At 31.9% G+C, this 22764-nt stretch overlaps 1 long non-coding RNA gene across 1 annotated transcript in view; it reads right to left on the bottom strand.

Annotated features, from left to right (window-relative positions):
* The window catches only part of LOC140433354 (uncharacterized), an 87418-nt gene extending 68099 nt beyond the window's left edge, over positions 1 to 19319 (bottom strand). Inside the window, exons 1-2 of the long non-coding RNA XR_011949930.1 lie at positions 19270 to 19319; positions 18920 to 19181 (exon numbers count right to left, since the gene is read on the bottom strand). This is a non-coding gene — a long non-coding RNA (uncharacterized lncRNA). The remainder of the gene's footprint in view (positions 1 to 18919; positions 19182 to 19269) is intronic.
* Between the last annotated feature and the right edge of the window lie 3445 nt (positions 19320 to 22764).

Raw genomic sequence — 22764 nt, 5'->3', positions numbered from 1 at the left:
ATTGATATACCGTTGCGTTCTGGAATATGTAGACTTGATGAACGTCCAAACTTTAACGTTTCAAACACATTGTTTATTTCTTGCCACAATATTAATCTTATTTTAATCGGAAGAATATGATGCTGCAATATTACAGTAAAAAATTTTTTTTTCTTACATGACGCATCAACCACGCAGGGTTATTAGCGTGTATGGATTGTGATGCAGAGTTAGAACTTAACAATAGAATATTAACATAGCAATACATAAATAGAAATAAACCTAAATCTATACAAAGTAAAATATTAAATTTTTGATAAGAGCTTGCAGTCTTTGAGAAAGGCGAAAGTATTTTTAGTATCACTGTCTTTTCCAAGAGCACTATTTAATGTTGATGGTATGTTATACATTTTGCGTTGCACATCGTACTTGGGGCACCGCAATAAACAATGTTTTACCGTTAAGACACTTTTACACATGTTACACACAGGTTTATCAGCACGTTTTAGTAGGTAGTCGTGTGTTAACCGAATACGACCAATCCGGAGGCAAGTGAAGGTTACTTGTTGTCTTCTATTCTTAAATTTTGGGAATTTTTTATGATTAATATCAACTTCGTACAGCTTGTTTGGGGAGTTATTCCGTGTATCCTGCCATATTGAATTAATATTTTCCTTAAAGAATACTTTCAGGTCGGTGTGAAGAGATTTCGTATTCTCTTCTGCGTTTGGGTTTCTAGGTGCATTTTTTGCTATTTTGTCTAGAACAGAATGTGACGGTACCCATATAAAATTACCTTTAATGTTCATAGTTTCTGCATGTTTTAGTTCCTTTTTAATGAGAAGGAGTTTCGTCCCTGCCCCAGTTTCGTCTTCGTTTTTGGAGGCATCGGTGTAAACTTTGAAACAGCTACCATATTTGCTTAATATTTTAAGAAATTCTAGATTAATTTGACTTGCAGGCGTTTCTGATTTGTTTAAGAGTAATAAGCTGGTATCAGTAGAGGGAAGTCGAATTGTCCAAGGAGGAGGGGTTTGAAGAGATATCGTAGGTGTCTGGAAAATGGATCCCTATTGTTAACAAGTAGGCATGTAGGCGGTAATAGAAAGGGTGATCAGTTTGATTTAAAGTTTGGAAACAATGTTTGAAGCGGTCAGCGAATACGTTGTGTATAACTGGATTATCTTGATAAGACGATACTGCCGTGGCATAAGAAAGACTTAGATATTGTCTTCTAAACGCGAGTGGAATCTCTCCAGTTTCTCAGTATAGGGTTTGTATTGGACTTGTGTGGTGTGCTCCTAAGTAAATTTGAAGACCTGTATTTTGAATAACATCTATTGTTTTTAAGTACGCTTTTGTAGAGGAGTTGTAAACGATTGAGCCGTAGTCCAGTTTGGAGCGTACTAGGGCCTTGTAGATATGTAGTAATGTAGAAGAATCGGCGCCCCATTTTTTGTTTGCGAGTGATCGTAACAAATTTATTCCAGGCTGATATGTCTTTTTTAAATATTCTAAATGTATCTTCCAAGTTAGTTTTTGGTCAAAGATCATACCAAGAAATCTAACTTCGTCTACATATTTAAGCTGTCCTCCATTTAAATATAAGTTCTTTGGTTGTATTTGGTGACTTTTCGTAAAACATACTGCTTTGGTTTTGAGGGTATTGAACTGGAGACCACTTGTGAATGACCATTCTTCAATATGATTTATGGCTTTTTGGACATGGTTATGGATGGTTGTTATGTTCTGTTCTCTACAAAGTATAACTAAATCATCTGCATATAGGTTTTACAGGATGTTTAATTTTTGCGGTAATGGAATTCATAGCTACAAGAAACAGAGTAGTGCTAAGGTTCGAGCCCTGTGGTATACCATTTTCTTGATTTTTTGTTGAGGAATATAAGCCGTCTACTCTGACTTGAAATTGTCTATTTTTTAATAAGTTTAATATGTATTTTAGTATATTACCTCTTATTTTCCATTTGCTGAGCGTTTTTAAAATTGAATATTTTTAAACTGAATCGTAGGCTTGACTAGTGTCGAAAAATATTCCAATACAATGTTGTTTGATTGCGAAACCCTCATTTTTTTTCGATTCTACATCAATAAGGTTGTCTACAGTAGAACGACGCTTTCAGAATCCACTTTGTTCTGGTATAATTAGTTTCTTTGATTCCAGATACCACATGAGTCTGTTATTTATTATTTTCTCTAGCATTTTGCACATACTACAAGTAAGAGATATTGGCCTATATGTTTCGGGATCTGATTTTGATTTATTTGTTTAGGAATAGGAATTATTATTAAATTTCTCCAGGATTCGGGAAATACATCTTTCGAGAAAATTAGGTTGTACATGCTGAGTAAGTATTCTTTAGATGGGTAGGTGAGGTTTTTTAGAAAAATAGTGGGTATATTATCTGGCCCAGGGCACGAGTTCTTACAGTTTTTCATTATCGTTTCTAATTCATCCATCGATATTGGAAAGTTTATTTCGCTGTTATTTTGATCTTCATAGTCTATGGTAGATTTTTCTTCATTTATTTTGTTCTTTAAGAAATTTGGTAAATAGTTTACATCGCTTGAGTTTTTTTCATAACCTAATGCCAGTATATTTGATATTTCCTTTTGAGATTTATATATTACATTATTTTGCTCTAACAGATTTATCGACTTAAGTGATTTTGCACCAGATATTCTTTTTACTTTTTTCCATACAGTTGTCATTGGAGTAGAACTGTCAATTGTTGAAACGTATGTTATCCAAGATTCGCGCTTTGCTTTTTTGATAGTTAATCTGGCTATAGCTCGTCGTTATTTGAATTCTAAAGAGTTTTGTTCATTTTTCTGTCGTTTGAATTTATTTAACGCTTTTTTGCATTGTTGTATAGCTTGTTTGCATTCATGGGTCCACCAAGGAACTGGATGGAATTTACTGGCGAAGTTAGTTTTCCCAATATTTTTATCTGCTGAATCTATTATCAGTTTTGTAATAAAATCTACTTCTTCATTCACATTACTGTTTTGATTTATGACATGCAAGTTGTGTTGGATATGGTTTTGAAATTTCTTCCAATCCGCATTTTTTCCATTTTCCAAGTTCCATTTTGCTTCTGGTATAGCTGTAGATGATTCTTCGTTATTAATTATAATAGGATAGTAATCACTATCGTAAGGTTCCAGTAATACATCCCATGAAAGCATATGAGTTATTGATGGTTCGCATATAGATACGTCAATAGCAGAACCTTCACTCGATCTTATGTCAAAACGAGTGTCTTGTCCCTCATTTAGTAGATTTAGGTATAATTTTTCCAGAAGGGATTCTATTTTTCTACCGATACTTGTTAATTTTTTTGAACCCCATAAAGGGTTATGTGCGTTGAAGTCTCCGACAATTAGTCGTGGAGTAGGTATTTGATCTAAGAGGTCCGATATTTCGTTATGGTTAAGTTCTTGGTTGGGGGAATATATATGTTGCATACGGAAAAAGGTAGTTACGTCTTTGATTCTGACTGCAATTGCCTCGAGGTTTGTTTCTAATGGTATTTCTGTACTATCAATGTCGTTCTTTATGTATATCGCTACTCCTCCGCTGGCTATTTTAGCATGTTGTCGATTTTTAAAGAAACAATTAAAGTTTTTTAGTTCATGTACAGTGTCGCTTTTAACATTAGTTTCTTGTAAACATAGCATCATTGGTCTGTAGTTTGAGATTAGTATTTGCAACATTTCTAAATGGGTTTAATACCCATTTAGATTCCATTAAATTAAACTGCTAAATGTTATTATTATGTTAGTATGTGTCTATAGAGGTATCGCTGTCTGCCTCGATATGGAAGTTTGGATCAATTTGTCGAAGAATTTTATTTCTTATTCGGGTGCATTTAATTTTAATTTTTCTGTCATTTAGTTTAGAGTAAATTTTTGTCAGTAGATCTGTGACTTCAGAAATTTCATTGGTATATGTTTTTGCGATACTTAGTGGGTCCGAAGATCCTGTGCAGTTATCGAAGAAATCTATTAGTTGTTCATAGTTTAAGGGATGATTGGAATTTTGGTCGCTAAATAATTCTTCTGTTGGTTTTAGCATTTCCTCTAGCGTCTTTTTTGGTTTCTTTTCTTGGTTTAATTTAGTCTTTTTCTCTTTATTTTTTGGTAATTCAAAGATATGTTCTGATGAAGGAGTTGGGGACGGTGTAGAACGCTCAGAAACTGTGCATTTTTGTGGTACTGAATCTGTTTCTATTTGATTAATTAAGAGTTTTATACTTGGTGTTTCATGTTGCACAGTTTGTTAGTTCAGTTAGGTTTGCTTTTGTTGGATGGTACTAGTTACTTCTTTAGTCACCTGATTGTTACTATTTTCAATAGGGTTCTAACCGACTTCTACTATATTGTGAGGTATAGAAGTTGTGTCGCCTGATACAGACACCTTTGCTGGACAGTATTTTGCTAAGTGCTTGGTGTTTTTGCATATTTGACAAGTCTGATTATCTAAAGATAAGTATATTCTATATAATGTTTCCTCATAAGTAATAACAAAAGGATCGGGTAAGGTATGGTTGGTTAGAGGAGATATGTAGGTTTTCCGCCTGAAACTTAATATATGCTGGAATTTAGGACTTGAAGTCCCTATCCGTGGACATGATAGTGGTGACAAAAGTTTGACACCAAGTGCTTGCAATTCAGATTCCAAGATTAAGTGTGGAATGGATGGACATATGTTAGAAAGTACTAGTCGTTGGCTGGGGGAGATTAGTTGACGTGCTTGCAAGATTTGTTGATTAATGTTGATTTTTCCGTGGTTGGTAATAAAATCATCGACCAATTTTTCATTTGCTAAGTAAATGCATAATCTGTTGTTGAATAGCCTTGAACAGAAACTAATATTGATTGGTCGAATTATTAGGCTTAAACTGTGAAGGTAATCTTCAATTTAGTGTTGTCTATTGCATCAAATACGATTGCTTGATTTCTTGACGGAAAATCACTAGTAGTTGTTTGTCTGAATACGGAATTGTAACTTTTAGGTTGTAGAGGTTGTTGGTCTGGTACAGAACTAGGTTGAGTTGACGTAGATGAAGATGCCATGATGTGCAAATTAATATTTTGTATGCCAAAATATTAATTAATTGGGGCCAGAAAATACTGGCCTATTTATATAGTTGTCGATATTATTTGAAATAAAGGTATCTTACCAATGTTTATCATTAAAATAAGACACAGTCACCAAACGCGTTTTTAACCTTTGCAAGAACAGATTAACGAATAATTAGAATTTAACGTGTTTACTCATTGGCTGTTCTGATAAGACTCCAGTAAAAAGTTTACCCAATATATAATACAGGTTCTTTCCTAATATATAAAAAAAAGAATAAATAGTTCAAACACAAATGAAATTTTTTATTTGTTGAAAAATTATTATACATAAACAGCTTCCCGTGGTAAACTTTGGGGTTATCTTTTTACTGTAATGTTGTAGCATAATATTCTTTCGATTAAAATAAGATTCAGCTTGTGGGTAAAAAATAAACAATGTGTTTTGAACGTTAAAGTTTGGATGTTTGTCAAGTCTATATATCCCGAAACGCAACGGTATATTAATTTGTTCATGAATATTTTAAATTGACTTATGCTATATCAAATCAAAACGTACTTGCGCATTTTGAACCTATTTTGTAAATTTTCACATCATATTTTTTTGTTTTTTAAATTCGATGTATAACTTATTGAAAAATGACCTCTAAAAACGTTAAAATCGGCATTTTTCGGTATTTTTAATTGTTCATTTGCATTTTATTTCTAAAGTACGTATTTTACGAAAAAAATACAAAAAAACTTTTTCATTGAGATAATTTTTCTATTGAGGAAAATGCTAATTTTTAAAGAAATATTAGTAAGTAGTTTTTTTTTTATAAAATCTGTTATAAATAGACCAATTTTGAGGACCACAATTTTGAAGCTTTGTAAATGATCTCATTAAAATGTAATCTTTTTTGAATTTTTCACATTAAAACCTTGAACTATTTTCTTTCAGATGACCCTAATGGGGTCTCTTAATTGTTATAAACAAAGCTGCTATCAATTTATAAAAAAGCCACTAACTTCGTCCCAAGTGTCCTAGGTCAACTTTTTCCTTTTAAATTTGTAAAAAAATTCAAGCTGTCAACATATGAAAAAATTAGTTTTTTGCAGTCAATGGTTAAGAATTTATTCTAATTGTTTATAAGCAAAAAACTGACTGAGTTTTTGCCAAATTATTTTGCAATATTTAAAATTATTGTTGCTTATTTTTTTTAAATAATATTTATAGAATAAATTTTCTTCTTTTAGAATCTGTCCGTATATTTAATAAACCTATTAAATTTTTTGACTTGTATGGTTGCAAAAAAAATTAATTTGGGATAAACAAATTAAATAACTTTTAAACTCTTTGACCGATCCACTTGAAATTTTGAGCACCACAAGATTCAATATTTTGTGTAATATATAGGTTGTAAGTTTATTTAAAAAAAAGTTGTTAACATTTATTCGCTCCGTGCGTGACCATGATAGGGGAACTTTGAAACGATGCCAGCGTGCGTAGCGGCGAAATATGACACAATTGGACCTACCTTTTTACGCATAAATTTTATCAAAAATGTGTGCAAACACATATTGCGTATTTAATTGTGCTAATAATAGCAAAAATAGTAAGTGTAGTTTTAATAGGTTCCCAAAGATTACATATAAATTAGAGAAAAGAAAAAGATGGATCCGTGCTATTAATATGAAAAAGTAAATATCACATAACTTCATTTTTATGCAATTGAAATAGGAAAAATTTAAATAATTTATCTAAAATGATATTTTATAAGGCTTCAAGGCTGCAGAGTGCCTGATGACTTTAGCTTTTATATCGTAACTTTTACTATAACTGTTCTTAAATATATGCTCTTTCACGTGAAAAACTTGATTTGCCAGCACTAGATTTTTCCCTTTCTTTTCCGTTTGTAATTGAAAAGATAATATTATGATGAATTTTGAGAAACCCAGTTTTTAATACTACATTTATTTAGTACATAAACTGAAAAATATAATTAAAAAGTTAATTATTCATAATTGTCAATTTCGCATGAATTTAACAATGTCAAACATATGTCATATGTTTAACCTGAAAATTGGTAGGTCCAAAACTGTCAGATGAAGGCGGAAGGTGTCGCGTCAGTCACGCACAGAGCGAATAAAAAACCGAAATTTTTTACTTATTTTGCAACTTTCTAAGCAATAAATAAGGATAGGAACAATTAGAAAACGCCATTTTCAGGATTTTTAACGCTTTACTTTTTGCTGATAGACGAAAAAGCGAAAATTTACCGTTTTTTGACCTTAATTTGTTAATAATTAATTGAGTTCAAAAAATCGACTGCAGGAAACATATATAGATATCCATACCACTCGAAACAACTGTCGGTTGCCTGGCCGGACAAGTTTCACGAAAAAAAAGCTTATTTCCCTGGGCTACATTTATTGATCTTAAATAAAGGGGAAAGGCGAGGGTAGATAGAGATTATTGTTTGCAATTCTAATTACGACAAAAAAATCTATAAAATAAATAATTAATAATAATTTATAATAGTATGTTGGTATAATAATTAAACATATAAAAATGAAATAACTCTCCAATATTTGAGTTTGAAACACCCTTGAATTTATTAAGTGCACTTTGTCATTTCCCCTTTTTTCACAAGCTCCATTCGCTGCGTCCATGTCTGGCTTTCATCCTTAATGGATTTACATATTTTATTATCGGTAACAAAGTATACATTACAGTAGAATTCCCCGAGTTACCCGATATTCCCAATCCATCAAAACCGTTGGAAAACTTTAAAAAATGTTGTAAATAATTAGCAAAAGTGGAAAGCGGACATGGAAATCGAGCATTACAAAGGAAAAGTTATGCATTTTTAAACAGCAAGCATGCTAAACATACGCTACAATAAAAATAATGGTAACAGAAAATATTAACAAAAACATTCCGAGTACTTACAGGATATTAAATAGAGTATCCATGCTATACTTTTATCTACTGAAAAATAAAGAATGACAAATGGATAAACTCAGATGGATTTTTTGTATTAAAATATTAAATTAAAATTATTTTACAGACATTACTCTAAGTATATATCGTAAATGTTTAATGTATGTAGGAAAAGAATCCGATAATAAGCCTTTTTTCAGTTTAGCGCTTAACACTGTTGCCAGCGCTATTGGCAATTATTGTTATTTCAGTTAGATATATTGTAATTTTTTTCTGTATCACCATATATTTTGCTCGGTCTATCGTTGAATCAAAATAATTTCTACGCTTAAATTATCTCTCATATCAATATCGGGTAGGAATGGAATCCGCCAGGGATGCACATTCAGCTTCTTTCTAGTCAATATAGTCTTGGACGAAATAATAAAAATATACATAAAAAAGTAAATGTCATAGAACAACCAAGAAGGTAAACAAGTCATTATTTATGTCAGAAATCTAAGTTGTCATTGTTGCCAAATTACAAGAAATTCCTGAATTCATTTTAAATCAACTATATTACATAATTATTGCAGAGTTGGATTATGCAACAAAACAAATTAATATTAAATGTAAACAAATAAAAAAATTAGCAATAGAAAACAAGAATTCAGTAATAATTTAACGGTAAAAACAATTTTTGAGCCGCTGTGTAGTATAAAGAAGTAAAATATTTTTGACAAAACACTTTTCATTAGGGACTTATTTACTTTGAAATGTATTGTTACATCTAGATTTTCAAATGGTAATCAATCTTTTTTCTTCAGCTTTATTTAAGTTTTAGTTTTCCGATCGATACATTACAGTTGTGCATATGATGGTTTTATATAATTTGTAAACAACTTAAAAAAACTGTGGTTCTTAAAAGTTGCACCCTAGTATATGCTTTTATTTTGGTCTTTCTAATACTTTTTCCATCCATCCTATGGTTTTTTTAGAAAAACTTTGTTTTATCATTCGTTTAAACCTATAAAAATGAAGCTTAGTTTTAATGCTCAAAGAGTCATAAGACTCTTTACTGTTCGTTGCAAGATATTTCGGATTTAATCTTTTAGGTATAGTTGTATACAGGGTCGGACTTATATACTGATACATTTTATCAAAATTACGGCAATCCCAGAAAGTAAAAGAAAAATATATATAAGTAATAGTTTTATATTAAAATATATATTTAACATAGTGAAAAAATACAAAAAAAAATAATTTTAAACTTAACTATCGTCTACAGTTAAATCGGTATCACTATCATCGCTATCGTTTAAATCTATAACTACGTATTTTTCTTCTAGTGTTTTGACGTGCTCTATACATTTTTTTCCAATTATCTGCTGTAATATTATACATTCGGCTTTAATTAAATCTACAACAGTCGAAAATGATTTAGGAGAATCATTATTTTTTCTCGCATTACTTTTTAATTGATACATAATTTTTTTCACATTTAACTAATTTTAATAGTTCTACAAGTTGTTTTTTGTGTAAGAATCCATAAAATATATTTTATGTTTTGATAAAAATTCTTGAATTTCAGCTTGTTTGAATTAGTGTTTAGAATTTTACTCTTAAGTCTACAATGATACGGAGCATTATCCAAAATAATAACGCTATTTCTTTTTAATTCAGGTAGTAGTTGCAGCTCAAACCACTTTTCAAACAAAGTACTGTCCGTATCTTGATGATAATCTAAGCGACAATCACTTACACTCTTAGCAGAGAGTAATAAAGCATCCTCTACCCATCCTGATTGTCCCCCACAATGTAAAATACAAATTCTCTTCCCTCTAGAGAGAGGAACATTGGTGACGCAATTTTTACTACCATGGGTCCAACATTTTTTAACTATATCGTGGGTGTCGAATAAAGTTTCATCCAGATAATACAAGTTCTTTCCTTCACTCCTAAGAGACCTTAGACTCTCCAAATAATCGAACCTCCACTTTATTAAACAGCTGGATTCCATAATTTTCTTGCCGTTTATTCACTATTCTAAACATAAAACGATTAGATTTTAAAAACCTCCAAAAAGAAGTTTTATTGCACTCGGGGATTATTTCTTTGTTTCTTAATTTACTCAAAAGTTTATTTAAAGTTGGTAAATTATTCACTATATACATATGATATATTGTTTCCCATATAGCTGATAAATGAAAATTCGGTAATACTCGGTAGGCACCAGAATCCTTTTTTTTTTCGCAACACTGGACCGTCTTTTATAAGTTCGTACACAGTAGATTGTGGCACTTGTGTCAAATAAACCGTCTTTTTGATCGCTTCTGATTTAACCATCGTTGGATAAAGACCTAAGAAAAAACATGTAATTTTACTTTATAAGGAATTCTGCTCAGATTTATGTGTTTTTTATGAATTAATTAATCGGTAAATATGATTAACCTTCCTAATACCAGGTGGGGTCAATTCTCGCCCCAGGTCTAACGTTTTTATTAATATCTGTAATTAAGTTTAATCAATTGCTTTGACGGTTTATGACATTGGTAGTTGATATATTAAGAGCACAAAGAAGTAGTAAAATCCAAAATACCGCGAACAGAAAATTAAATATTCTCGTCGGATTTCGCGGAAATGTATGTGGGGCGAGAATTCGCCCCACGTGGTATCGAGTGTTTTCACGTTCTACAAATCTGATTTTATCAGTTCAGACGAAAGTTTTGGAAAATGGTTACTAATGACTGTACTAATTACTTGCCATGATGTGCAGTCGCATTCTTTACATATTAGCAGTTGATTGTAATGTGTTTCATTTATCTTTGAAATGCCATTCTTGCTCTTACACAGTGGGAACTTTTATAATTCCCCTATTAGCATATTTTTGTCAAGATTCTTCGAAGCATCACTTTTTAGTTGGGATTGTGTCTCTAAGAATTTGCAAAGCGCAATTAGCTCTAAGCACGTCTGATATCTGATAGGTAACTGCTAAAATTACCTGTTTATTTGTTGAGTTTCTGAATGTGACTGTCTTCTGTCTTTGATTTTTAATTTGTTGAATTGGTACTAAACAAAGTATACAGACAATAAAAAGTTAAAAAAAATGGTATGATTAATGAGATACATAAAATCCTTGCGCTTAAAAGTGAACCCAACTACTGGGGCGAGAAGTCGCCCCACCTGGTACTGGTCGTTTTAAAATTCACCCGGTATTTGGAAGGTTAACTAAAGAGTATTTTAACGAGTACGTACCGTTGTAAGCTGAATATGGCCAGCTGTGTGTAAGCTGAATATAACCAGAACGTTTTTCAGGTTCAGACTCGTCTTCACTTCCTGAAATAGTGGCAGTAATGTACAGGATATTGTCACTAATCATTTCTATATCACTTATATTTATAGTTATTACACTTCTGTTATTAAATTCTGTTCTGTTCTGAACTTCTGTTCTAAATGAACGACAAACGAAAAATGAAGTTCTTTTCAAATAAACTTTCTTCTCACAGTAGCCTATTCAGTGATAATTTGATATTAAGTAAACATTATCCTTTAACCTGAATAAAATTCCAAGAAATTTTCTAATCTCTTATAAACACTAGCTTTACGTACCTAGAAATTTGTAATTCTGAATTCCAAAATACAAATTCAATTAACTGATTAAATTTAAATAGGTACACAAAATTATGCTTAAAATTTTATTTACCAATCGTTAACAACTTAAAATTGAAGTACGTACCTGGCTACACCTACATACTTTGTATCATTTAGTAAAGTACCTTCAAACTTTGGATAGAATTTAAAATTGAACCTAATGTAACGAAAGACTACTGGTGACTATTCGTTATAGCATTAAGGAAATACAGTCATTTTGTGCTTGATATCAGACCAGTATCTTAATCTGGGGAATTTCATCCGAATTATCTTGCAACGGATAGTACTTCTTAATCACTGTCTATGTCACAGCTACTACTTGGATCAGTGTCACCGTTTATATTAATTATAATGGGTACAATTTCCTGTCTATCTATGCTCTCGGTCATACCACTTTTTAATTACATTTTCTGTATAACTAATAAAATTTTGCGATATCTGGGGTGTAATAGTTTGTAGAGCGTCTTTCCACATGCTAAGGCATCACATTCTTTATAGCCATCTCCACCAATATGTCGGTTATAATAGATTTTGGCAATTCGCCCTATTAATTCTATAGCATTGAAAATACAGTTGTATAGTGACAGATGTACTACTTTACTTTGTGGTCATATTATTCTACTAAATAATCTGCAATATATTTTGGAGGTGGCTTGTTTCTAAAAATTGATATTGATAACCTGAACTAAACTCTCATTACGCGTACTTACTGCGCAACAGTCTACAAAAACTCGTTTTTCAATTGTCCATTTCAATTTTCATTGTCTTATTAAAAACAGTTTATTGTTAGTTAACCAGTCTTTTATTTCAGTCTTGATTCAAGACATGTTTGGTGCTTTCTCTAACAACATGTTATGGTATGGAGCGATATCCATTAAAATTAAGGATGGTTCAGAAAAACTTTTTTATTAGTTGATTTCCAAACTACGATACGAAATTTGTTATTTTTTTATTTGTTTAGTTATTTATTTTTCCATAGTAGTCCATTGAAGCCGATTTATGGTAAAATATAGCCTCTGCACCCTCAATGAAACCCCTCAATCTACTGAAGAAATAAAATATGACCTGGCAACTTTTTTGATGCCGGTTGGTGCCAATTTAGGCTCAGTTAATTCCATAGGATTACGCGTCCCCTGTTTCCTTGACTAAGATAAAAACCAATCTGAAGTGTCATCACCGCAACTGTCAAATAAGTGTTACCAATGAATGCCAAAATGTAACTTTCGTTATATCGTATATGGTATATAATAAAATATGTCTAGTGACTATGATTCCAGTGTACTTGGCTAAAAGATTCTAAGAAGAAACAGACCTACTTAAATATTTTGTGTTGGTATCATGTGACGTCACATTCTATGACGCAAATGACGGGCATCGGGATTTATACTATACCAAACTGTATATGGAGTAATTTATCAAGCCAGACATGAAATTTAAAGATTTGGCTATATAACTTTATATTGTGGCCACGTTGAGACAAAAAGATGAAAAGAAACAGTAAGATAAAAAAAAACAGATGTCAAGTGACACAATATAGAGAAATAAAAAAATTGCATTTTGACCAAATCAAGACTTTGCAAAACATCTAAAAGATCGATATTGAAATATTATGCAGAAACTGGACCGAAAACATTAAAAACCAAAAGACGAATAGAAACAACAAAAATGAAGATACTTCGAAGACCAGCTGGATAGATCTAGATAGAACGACAAGCGAAAGTATAGGTGGTAGTAGGCATTCTTGCAACTTTGAAGATATGATATATGGATATTAAAAATAAAGAAAGCGTGGAATCAACATATTAATATATTAAATGAGAAAAGGTTGGTGATTAAATCACCTATAATACACCAGAGCATTGGCCGTTTCTTAAAGGGGACAAGTGAAATAAGATTAAACAGGAAACTGGCTTAAAATCAAGTACTTAATGTAATGCTATTACCTAAATAAATATTTTATTTAAAGTATTTGTAAACTTTTATTAATTGGAGTCGTACTAGTAATAATGGACTAAGAAAAGCAATGTCAAAAGGCAAACGTTTGTTCTTTTTTGGGGAAGGAAACGAACAGGGTTTTGTTCATGGATCTTATTTAAGGTGGAAATCAAAATCTGGGGACTATCATGACGACATGAATTTAAATTTAAACATGACAACAAATTTGAAACAAATGGATGGATGAAAAATTGTTTTGTAACTTGTCTCCAAACAATGCAATAGTGTTGGATAACGCAACATATAACACGCAAGAGGATAAATGCCCAACTTCCGCAACAATAAAGAGTGTTATGCAAGAATGGCTCAGTAAAAGAAATATACCATATACACACTTCACGCTGAAGCCCGATTTATATAATATTATAAAGTTACACAAATCTTGTTTTGTAAAAATGTAATTGACAGCACTATTCGAGAGCATGGACACGAAGTAGGAAGACTTCCACGAAAAAGAAAAACCCGATTGAAATGGTTTGGGCAGCTCTAAAGACGTACGTAAGATTTAAAAATGTAGATTTTACATTTACGTCTATACAAAAGAGAGCAGATGAATTTTTGGAACAACAATGGAAGAAAGTAACTGACAAAGTCATCTTAATTGATCGTCTAAAGAACCGCTAATAGATGCTGCTATAGATAACATTATTATTAATTAAAACAATGACTCAGACTGCGAAGATTCTGATAGCGATTCCAGTGACGATGATATTATTTAAAATAAAGTAAGAACGACATAAAAATCTATTTACAAATATCATTGAAAACAGATAACTAATCAAGTTGGTTGAAGCTAATAATGAACAATTAATTCCTTATTTGTATTTAACTGAAATAATTAACAACCGAAATTTCAGCGATATACACCGTTACTTATTACGTCTAATATTTCGAATCATAATAAAAATGTAAAAGCGTTATAGAATTGTTATCAATTTTACTGTGATACAGGTAACAGGCAAAAATTCCGAACAACCTTTGAAACCCGATTGACCTGATAACGTCGCGTAACCAAAATTACAGATAGCCAGGGGTGTCAACTGCGATATGTATGCATGTTTCATTGATTTCGAGAAGGCATTTGATAAAGTCCCACATGGGAAACTAATCGATAACCTAAAAACATCAGGACTCGATGGTAAGGATATAAGACTGATCTCAAACTTAGATCTACAACAAAAAGCAGCAGTACGATTAGAAAATGAACTGTCTGAGATCTTCACAGTCGAAAATGGAGTTAGACAGATAGTGCGCAGGTGCTCCAAAGGATGATTGATAACCTTGTAGAAGCATGTAACAAATACGGCTTAAAACTAAATTGCAAGAAGACACAAATAATGATCATTAGTAAGAACACCAACATAAACGCCCAAATTACAATAGACGATACACCGTTAGAAAGAGTGGAAACAATATGCTATTTGGCTGCAATATTAAGGATACGTGGGATTACAGCTACGAAATAAAAACTCGTATTAAAAAATCCAGAAGCTCTTTTAACAGGCTTAGGAAGATTCTCTGTAACTTATCTTTAAGTATCAATCTACGCATAAGAATTCTTAGATGTTACGTCTTTAGTGTCCTTCTCTATAAAGTAGAAAGCTGTAGCCTTACAGAAGATGTCATAAAACGATTAGAGGCATTTGAAATGTGGTGCTACCGACGTATGTTGAGGGTCTCATATATACACCACACAAGTAACATAACTATTCTCCAGAGGCTAATAAAAGACAAAGAAATTATTAACACCATAAAAAACAGAAAATTGGCTTACTTCGGCGACATCATGCGTAATGATAAATACCGACTTGTACAGTTGATTCTACAAGGCAAGATTAAGGGTAAGAGAGGCCCTGGATATAGACGTATATCCTGGCAGGCCAATCTTAGCAAGTGGACTTGTCTAACGTCAACTGATCTATTTCGAGCTGCTGTGAATAGAATAAGATGGGTCAATGTGGTCGCAAACATCTCTAGAAGATAGGCACATTTAGAATAAGAACCAAAGTTCTGCATAGGCCTTACCTTGACGGTTTCAGATATTTCTGTCAAGTTGTACATTGGACATACGTTTTATATATTTGTTTATATAAAATTCCTAGGAATATATAAAAAAATGCGTTTTAAATTACAATTTTTGCGTAAACGGGATATCTGTAACACTTCTATTAGCTGTGTACACTTTTATAACGTAATGGAAGATAGATAATTGCGCAGTTTTATGTTTACCTTTAAATATCTCTAACCGCTTATGTTTAAACATTAAATTGTCTAAACAATTAATTTTTTTAACTAAAAATATTTTTTTTGCAACAAAACTATTAAAATACAATTTAATTAAGTTAAAATTGCAGTCTGAAACTAGGCAACCGATCCGAGGGATTGTCGGCCTGCCAGCGTTTCGCCTTAGGTTAATTTGAGGTTTTATCTAATGGACTGCACTCCCTTGCCACGAGCAAAGTGAAACCTCTTTGATGCACTTTCTTTGGTTTACTAGGTTGTACATTATCGCTTAATAGACACATTAACGTAAGTAAAATATCTATCGGACAGTTTTGACTTGTTTTTATCAACATTTTAACGAATTATTTTGTTTACCGTTGCCTCTTCTCAGAGCCTCAGGTCCGTTGTGACGTATTTTTGTGTGTTTCGTAATGTCTACAATTATTATTGCATGCAATTTGAAACAAACCTGCAGTTGTTTGAATTGTATTAGCCACACTTGACTAGACAATGGTCTAATGTATAATTTAATACACGTATTTAAATCATGCAATAAGACCGAGACCTAATAGCAGTTTCTTATTTTCTTTATTTATTGTTTTATTTTAGCAGACCGTGAATAAAGATATTATCATTGTCTTTATTTGTGGTTACTGGCATTTTTATAAAGTAATAGAAATCGCTTGTATAGAAACAATTAGGATTACGTAAATTTTCTTTTATTACATGGGGACTCTAACAGTTTATTAGAACCTGTGCTTTATTTCCTACAAGATATTCAGATCGACTACAACCTACCCGCAACACCGTGAGGTGATTTTAACACATTTTGGTTTGTTTCCAAAAAAAAGTTAACATAGTGACGCGTATTGTTGAGAATAATAATCATAAAATTAATGTTGTTGGTGACTATGCTACTTATTCCGAAGCGTCATTACGTTGTAGTCAGAGATGTAGGCACACCAATAGCAAAGCGAATTAAAAAAAAACAAATTTCATCCCTGTTCAAAGTTTAAAAAAAAATGACTTTAATAAAAGAATACAATTTGTAATGAAAATGTCAAGAAGATAATGAATTTTTGAAGAATATTATATTTTGTCAAATATTATTAAAAATATAAAATATATGATATAAAATCAAATTTACAAAAAATGGAATGTTTAATATGCCCAATTCGCGTTACTGGAGCGAAGTAAATCAAAATTTAACACAAGTACGTGGTTTTCAGGAGCAATTAGAGTTTAATGTCCTTTGTGCGGTCAGAGACAACCAGATTGTAGCACCTTATTTTGATGATGGTAACTTAAAAGTTAAAAATTGCAGTTAAATAATTTTAATTTTCTAATAACTACTTTTTAGGTGAAAGATATCTTAATGTATTAAAACAATTAAAAACCAATCATTAAGATCGTTTATCACCGTAAAATTTAGAAAAGTGTTTTTTTTCGCGATGAAGCTTCTCCTCATTGTTCCAAAATAGTAAAGAAATTTTTAGATGAGACATTTGAGGATAGGTGGATAGCCAACAATTATCCTTTCCTGTGGCCTTGTTGATCACATAACACCTCTAGATTTTTTATATGAAGCTACATAAAAAATAAAATATATTTCGATCACCTTACAAAAAAGGATAAAGTGAACTTAAAGTTGACAAACGAAGGGGTGGTAAAAGGGCTCTCTAAATTATTGGAAGTTCAAGGTTAAATTTTAAACGGTTGAAATAAGTTGTTATACGTGGAATTAAAAAAAAATATCTGGTTTCCTTTTTTATTTTTTTGTTGAAAGCAACAATAATGTGTTAAATTTTTAAGTATTCTCTTAACGATGTTAAGGATAAGTAGTAGTCGATCTGGATATCTTGTAGTGAATAAAGTCATGTTCTAGTGCAATGGTTCCCAAAGTGTGGGTCGCGACCCCCTGTGGGGTCTTGTTAAAGAGCTAAGCAGGTCGCGAAATGATTTCCAAAAAAAAAACTTTTCAGTTTCTTTTAATACACTACAAAGTAAAGTGCCTGTTTTTTGGAAACTAGCTTTTTAAACCTGGGCTTTGTATTCGATACGCAAACAATGACGTCATTTTCGAGTTCTAAGCGATTTCCCACTTTGGATCCTCTTTAATGTTAGATTAGTGGTTACACAAAGAACGGTACTAGGCTCGGGCTTCAGTCTGGCAGAGGTATCTTGGTCGGGGCTCTTATTACAGCTCAAATATAAAGAATCAGTTAGAGAAGTATTGAAGATACAGAGACGATAAGTTAGAAGATAAGAGAAGAGAAGTTGGAAGATAAGAAAAGGGAATTATTTGGGCACCACCCTATTTTTAGAGGAACAGGGAAACCTTAAGACATAGAGAATACGATAACGATAAAGGTAAGATACAGTTAAGATACGCGAGAATAAAATAAACCGTGAGAGAAAAGGTATTTTGATCGTGCGGTACACACTTAATATTTCGACACATATACATTAGTTATATGATAAAACAAATAATAATATGTCAATAAAAATGCATGAAAGAAATACACCTTGCACAAAAATATAAATTCATATCATAGCAAAAAAATAAAAAGCAAATATATCGTTAACAAAGTTATATTGAGGTATATTAGAAAAAAAATGCACTATAACAATTACGACACAGTTAAATGTCACGAGATAAGTGATTACACGATCTATTATCAAATACAACAACAAAATATCGTTTTGAAAAATAATACTGAACAATGTAGTATTCTCAAGATAAAAAACAAGGGATATTATGATTGTCAATATTCGTCAAAATAAAATATTATTATGCCTTGAGAATACGTAAATATTTACTAAATTTTGTTTTGAATGTGATCACCTCAAATCTATTCCTAAAATTTATCATAAATATAACCCACTTTAATGTCAAACAAATGGATCGTAATTTATACGTATGATATCGTAAGTTTATACCCGTGATAGTTCATTCGGTTATACTTAACCATAAAGCAAAGTCACTGAACTGGATGTTATAAATCAATTTGTTACTATTTAGGTATTGAAGTTGAGCTTTAGTCAGTAAAATTTATGGTTACTCACAATACCGTAGACAACAGGTGGACACACAGGTGATGGCGTTACGTCCTCAATACAGGCACTTGACACTGGGTCCTGGCAACAGGTATTGGATTGCAGGTACCGCAAATTACGGTCTTCGATCCGTAATCCCTTAAGAGACAAATGAACGTAAAGTTAAATGAAGGCGTCTAACAGCAGAGACGAATGAAGGTAGAGATGAACGATGGTAGAGATGAATGATCGGCAAACAGAGGTGACTTCGTTCCTTCGAATTGGAATACGTCTGTTTGACAAAAGGGAAAATAGTTAATATAGGACTCACTGTGTAAAGATATTTTATATAGATAAGATTGAATTGAAAATACACTTACCGCCGTGTGATGGAGAACCAACCACTTGCCACAGGAAACAACTTGAAAATGAATTCGAATTTTGATCTTAGGCAAGCTAAAGATAAAAAAAGAAGTGGGAGTATTGGCTGAAGAGTGCCACGCAAAATTGATATTTAAAAGACAAGGCTAGTGACGTCATTTTTGTAACTTAAACCTTATCTCCTGACAGGAATTATACGTTCACCGAAAACAAACTCTTCTGTTTTTCTGAGAAGGTAGACCGGGGATTTCACAATAGGCACTGACTCCTTTGTTACTAGAAAAGATTTCTATTAAGCATATTTCTATAAAAAGATCAGGGAACATTTGGCGAAATATTTCATTGTTAAAAAAAGCGTAGCGAATCGCTCGTTGCTGTTGGGTTATTTTTACGGCTTTTAACAAAATATGTGGACATAGGCGGCGTGAAATTAATTTTCTAATGGGAATAATTTAAAGGAATTTTAAACATGCTTTAACTTTCGTTTTAATAGCTGTCGTTAATTCGTTAATTAATGAAAAACTTAACTCATCTAGGTTTTGGGACAAACTGTAGTTTTAACATTTCATCACTTGATATTTCAATAAGCTTTTCTTTCATTTTTGTTGGAATGTCATCTTGTCAAAAAGAATTGGCCAAAAAAGGATTCAGTACACATCTGTACTTGCCTTGTCGTGGCTAGTTTGAATTTATTTGGAGAAATATCCAGAGAGCTGTTGCTTTATATTGTCTAAAGTAGCTTGAATATATGTAATAACTTAATTGAAATTTATCCTGTTATTATACTTAGCTAAATATTCCAGAATTCTTGAAAACACTAAAATGAATCAAAATTCTGCAATTGAATTATGGTAATTTCAATTGAAATCTGCCGTAATTCAATTTTTTTATAGATCTGTTAATTAAATCGATGTTTAGAATATTTATAATTTTCAAAATTATTATTCTGAATTATTATCTTTTAAATACATCAAAATCTTAGACTAGTTTTCTAGTTTCAAAGTTTTCTGACTTAAAGACGCTTTTAGATGTTACCCCCTAAAAGAAATCTTACTTTCATGTGGTAAAGAAGATTTACATAAAAAGAAAATTGTCTTCAAAATTTTTTCTGAAACTGCAAATTTATTATAACGCTTATTCTTTGATGGGGTTTACAACTTTAATAATACTCTTTAAAGCAATCCATTTGAGCTGGAGATTTTAAGACAAGAGCTTCTCGATATTAAAAACGTGTAGCAATCTAGCATTTAAAATTATTTTCTGCAATTTAACAATAAGACCAGATCGATGTCCTGTCATAGTCTTGGCCCCATCGATACATGTAGCAATGCATTTCACAAAGTCAATATTTTATTTATTTGCATAAAAGTTTCAAACAAACATTTTCCGGTGGTATTAGCTTCTAGTGGAAAAAAAATATCTTTTGTGATACCATTTTTCCGTTGTACCTTATAAATGTTATAAACTGGGCATAGTTAAAGCAAATATCTGTATCATTCATCCATCTGTAGAGCTTTTTATGTTTTCTGCCATTTCACTTATTCTTCTTTAGACAATATTAATAGAAAGGGGTTGATTTTTATTTTTGCAGACTCTTTCTCATCTACTATTATTTGCTGTGGCGTACAAAACCGAATCTATATAAAAAAAGTTACAAAATGTACCAAATATAAATCAGACGTACACCCGGAAAGAAAAGTACTATACGGTGACAGTCTGGGAATGGCTGGCGGCTAGACAAAACAGTGGAGATGGTCATGCGGTCCACGAAACAAAAAAAAATCCGAAGTTATATCAGGGGCGCCAGGTAAATTGGCCCACAGCCTTCCCTACGTTACTATTCAATAAACCACCAACTTACCAATAGGTTTACTACTAAAATATTAAGTACAGTATACAACCTGAATAAAAACAATACAATAATAAATAAAAAAATAAATGAAATTGTCTGAGATTAGGATTTAGTCAATTTTAATAAATAAACTCCCAAGAGAGTTGAAAACAAATACATATTACAATATTATTTAACTTTACCATAGGCTTCATAAAAAGAATATAAAAATGCCTCTTCTACTTGCCTAACAAAAATTTATAAGTTATTTCTATTAAACTGTACAAAATAAAAGGTAAGACGTATCAAAAGTACCGGACGCTAAGGGGTGTGTGGTTCAATACCAACCAAAACAAATAATTAACCTAAATAGGACACCACGAGAACTCAAGTGCGTGCGCAGAAAATAATATAAAAAAAATAAATCTCAAATATTTAACCCCCTTAGACGCAGTTTACAAAATTATAATAGGTATGTGTAAATATTTAATTAATAAAATAAACCGCAAATAATTTTTAAAAACTGTAAACTATTTGTAAATATTAAAATAAAAACAAACCGCAAATAATCTTTAAAAAAACTATTGTATTCCGTAAACAAATTAGACGGCGCTTAAATCTTCCGTCGAAATTTAATTATCGATCCATACCTCGAATTTTCAATCACATTCACATACTTCACCGCGTGGGATCCTAGTTAAAGTTTAGTGTGTCTTCAATGCAAAAATGCCATTCGCAAAATCCACTGCGACTTCGGACGAACTCCAAAAATACGATTGCCGATGTACATAGACTTGTGTGACAATGTTGAAAAGTTGAAAATTACAGCCAGACAGAAAAAGACGAAGAAGAAGGATGCTGAAGCAATAAAACACTAATTACCATATCTGTCTACAATAATTATTTGGAAATAAATATATTGATTTTAACACTTTGTTTATCTGCCTTCTGGCAATAATGGAGCAATACAAAAAAGCTTGTCTTTGAACTGGAATGTAATATGACAACTTATGAAAATACGAATAGCTTTTAGAGATGGGGGAAAAATAGCTACAACTTTTTAATTGATTCGAAATGTTCTAACACTCACCCTTCTTAGCCAGATTAGTGGTTCGAAATATCCCAAATTGGACCGAAACGTAGTCGGCTATTTGGACTCGTGATTAAGGCTAATTTCTTGATCTAAATGCAACTCCAGTAGACACGTGTACTGTGGATCCGCTTTTTTAGCGAAATTGTGGATACTCCTAAAAAAACCCTTCCACGAAGGCAGAAAATCCCCTTGAATATCCACACGGTTCGTACTAGTCCAGATCCCACATGGAACAGCAGCAAAAAAAGCCAAAATGCCGTTTTTAATCTAGCCCGAACTTTTCAGTAACACGGTCAAACCTAGAATCACTTCCTTTCCGTCGTCTTCCCGAACACCTGACAACTTGACACACGGAGGTCACCGAATAATACCGAGATTTAAACATTTAAATTTTATGATCCTAATTCTTCCAAGATGACTCTAGAAAGAACGATCTAAATTAGTTTCTTCACAAAAAGAGGACGTTTTCCCTTAACTTTAGCACAATTTGCCAGACATTGCCCCTAGTTGAAAACTACTAATTTTTTTTTGCCACCTTGCTTATAAATTATAGGCAACCGCTCTTACACG

The sequence above is a fragment of the Diabrotica undecimpunctata genome, chromosome 2 (assembly GCF_040954645.1).
Source record: "Diabrotica undecimpunctata isolate CICGRU chromosome 2, icDiaUnde3, whole genome shotgun sequence".
NCBI lineage: Eukaryota > Metazoa > Arthropoda > Insecta > Coleoptera > Chrysomelidae > Diabrotica > Diabrotica undecimpunctata.
Note: the sequence above shows the minus strand (reverse complement) of the source record. Positions and strands in the feature narration are given on the sequence as shown.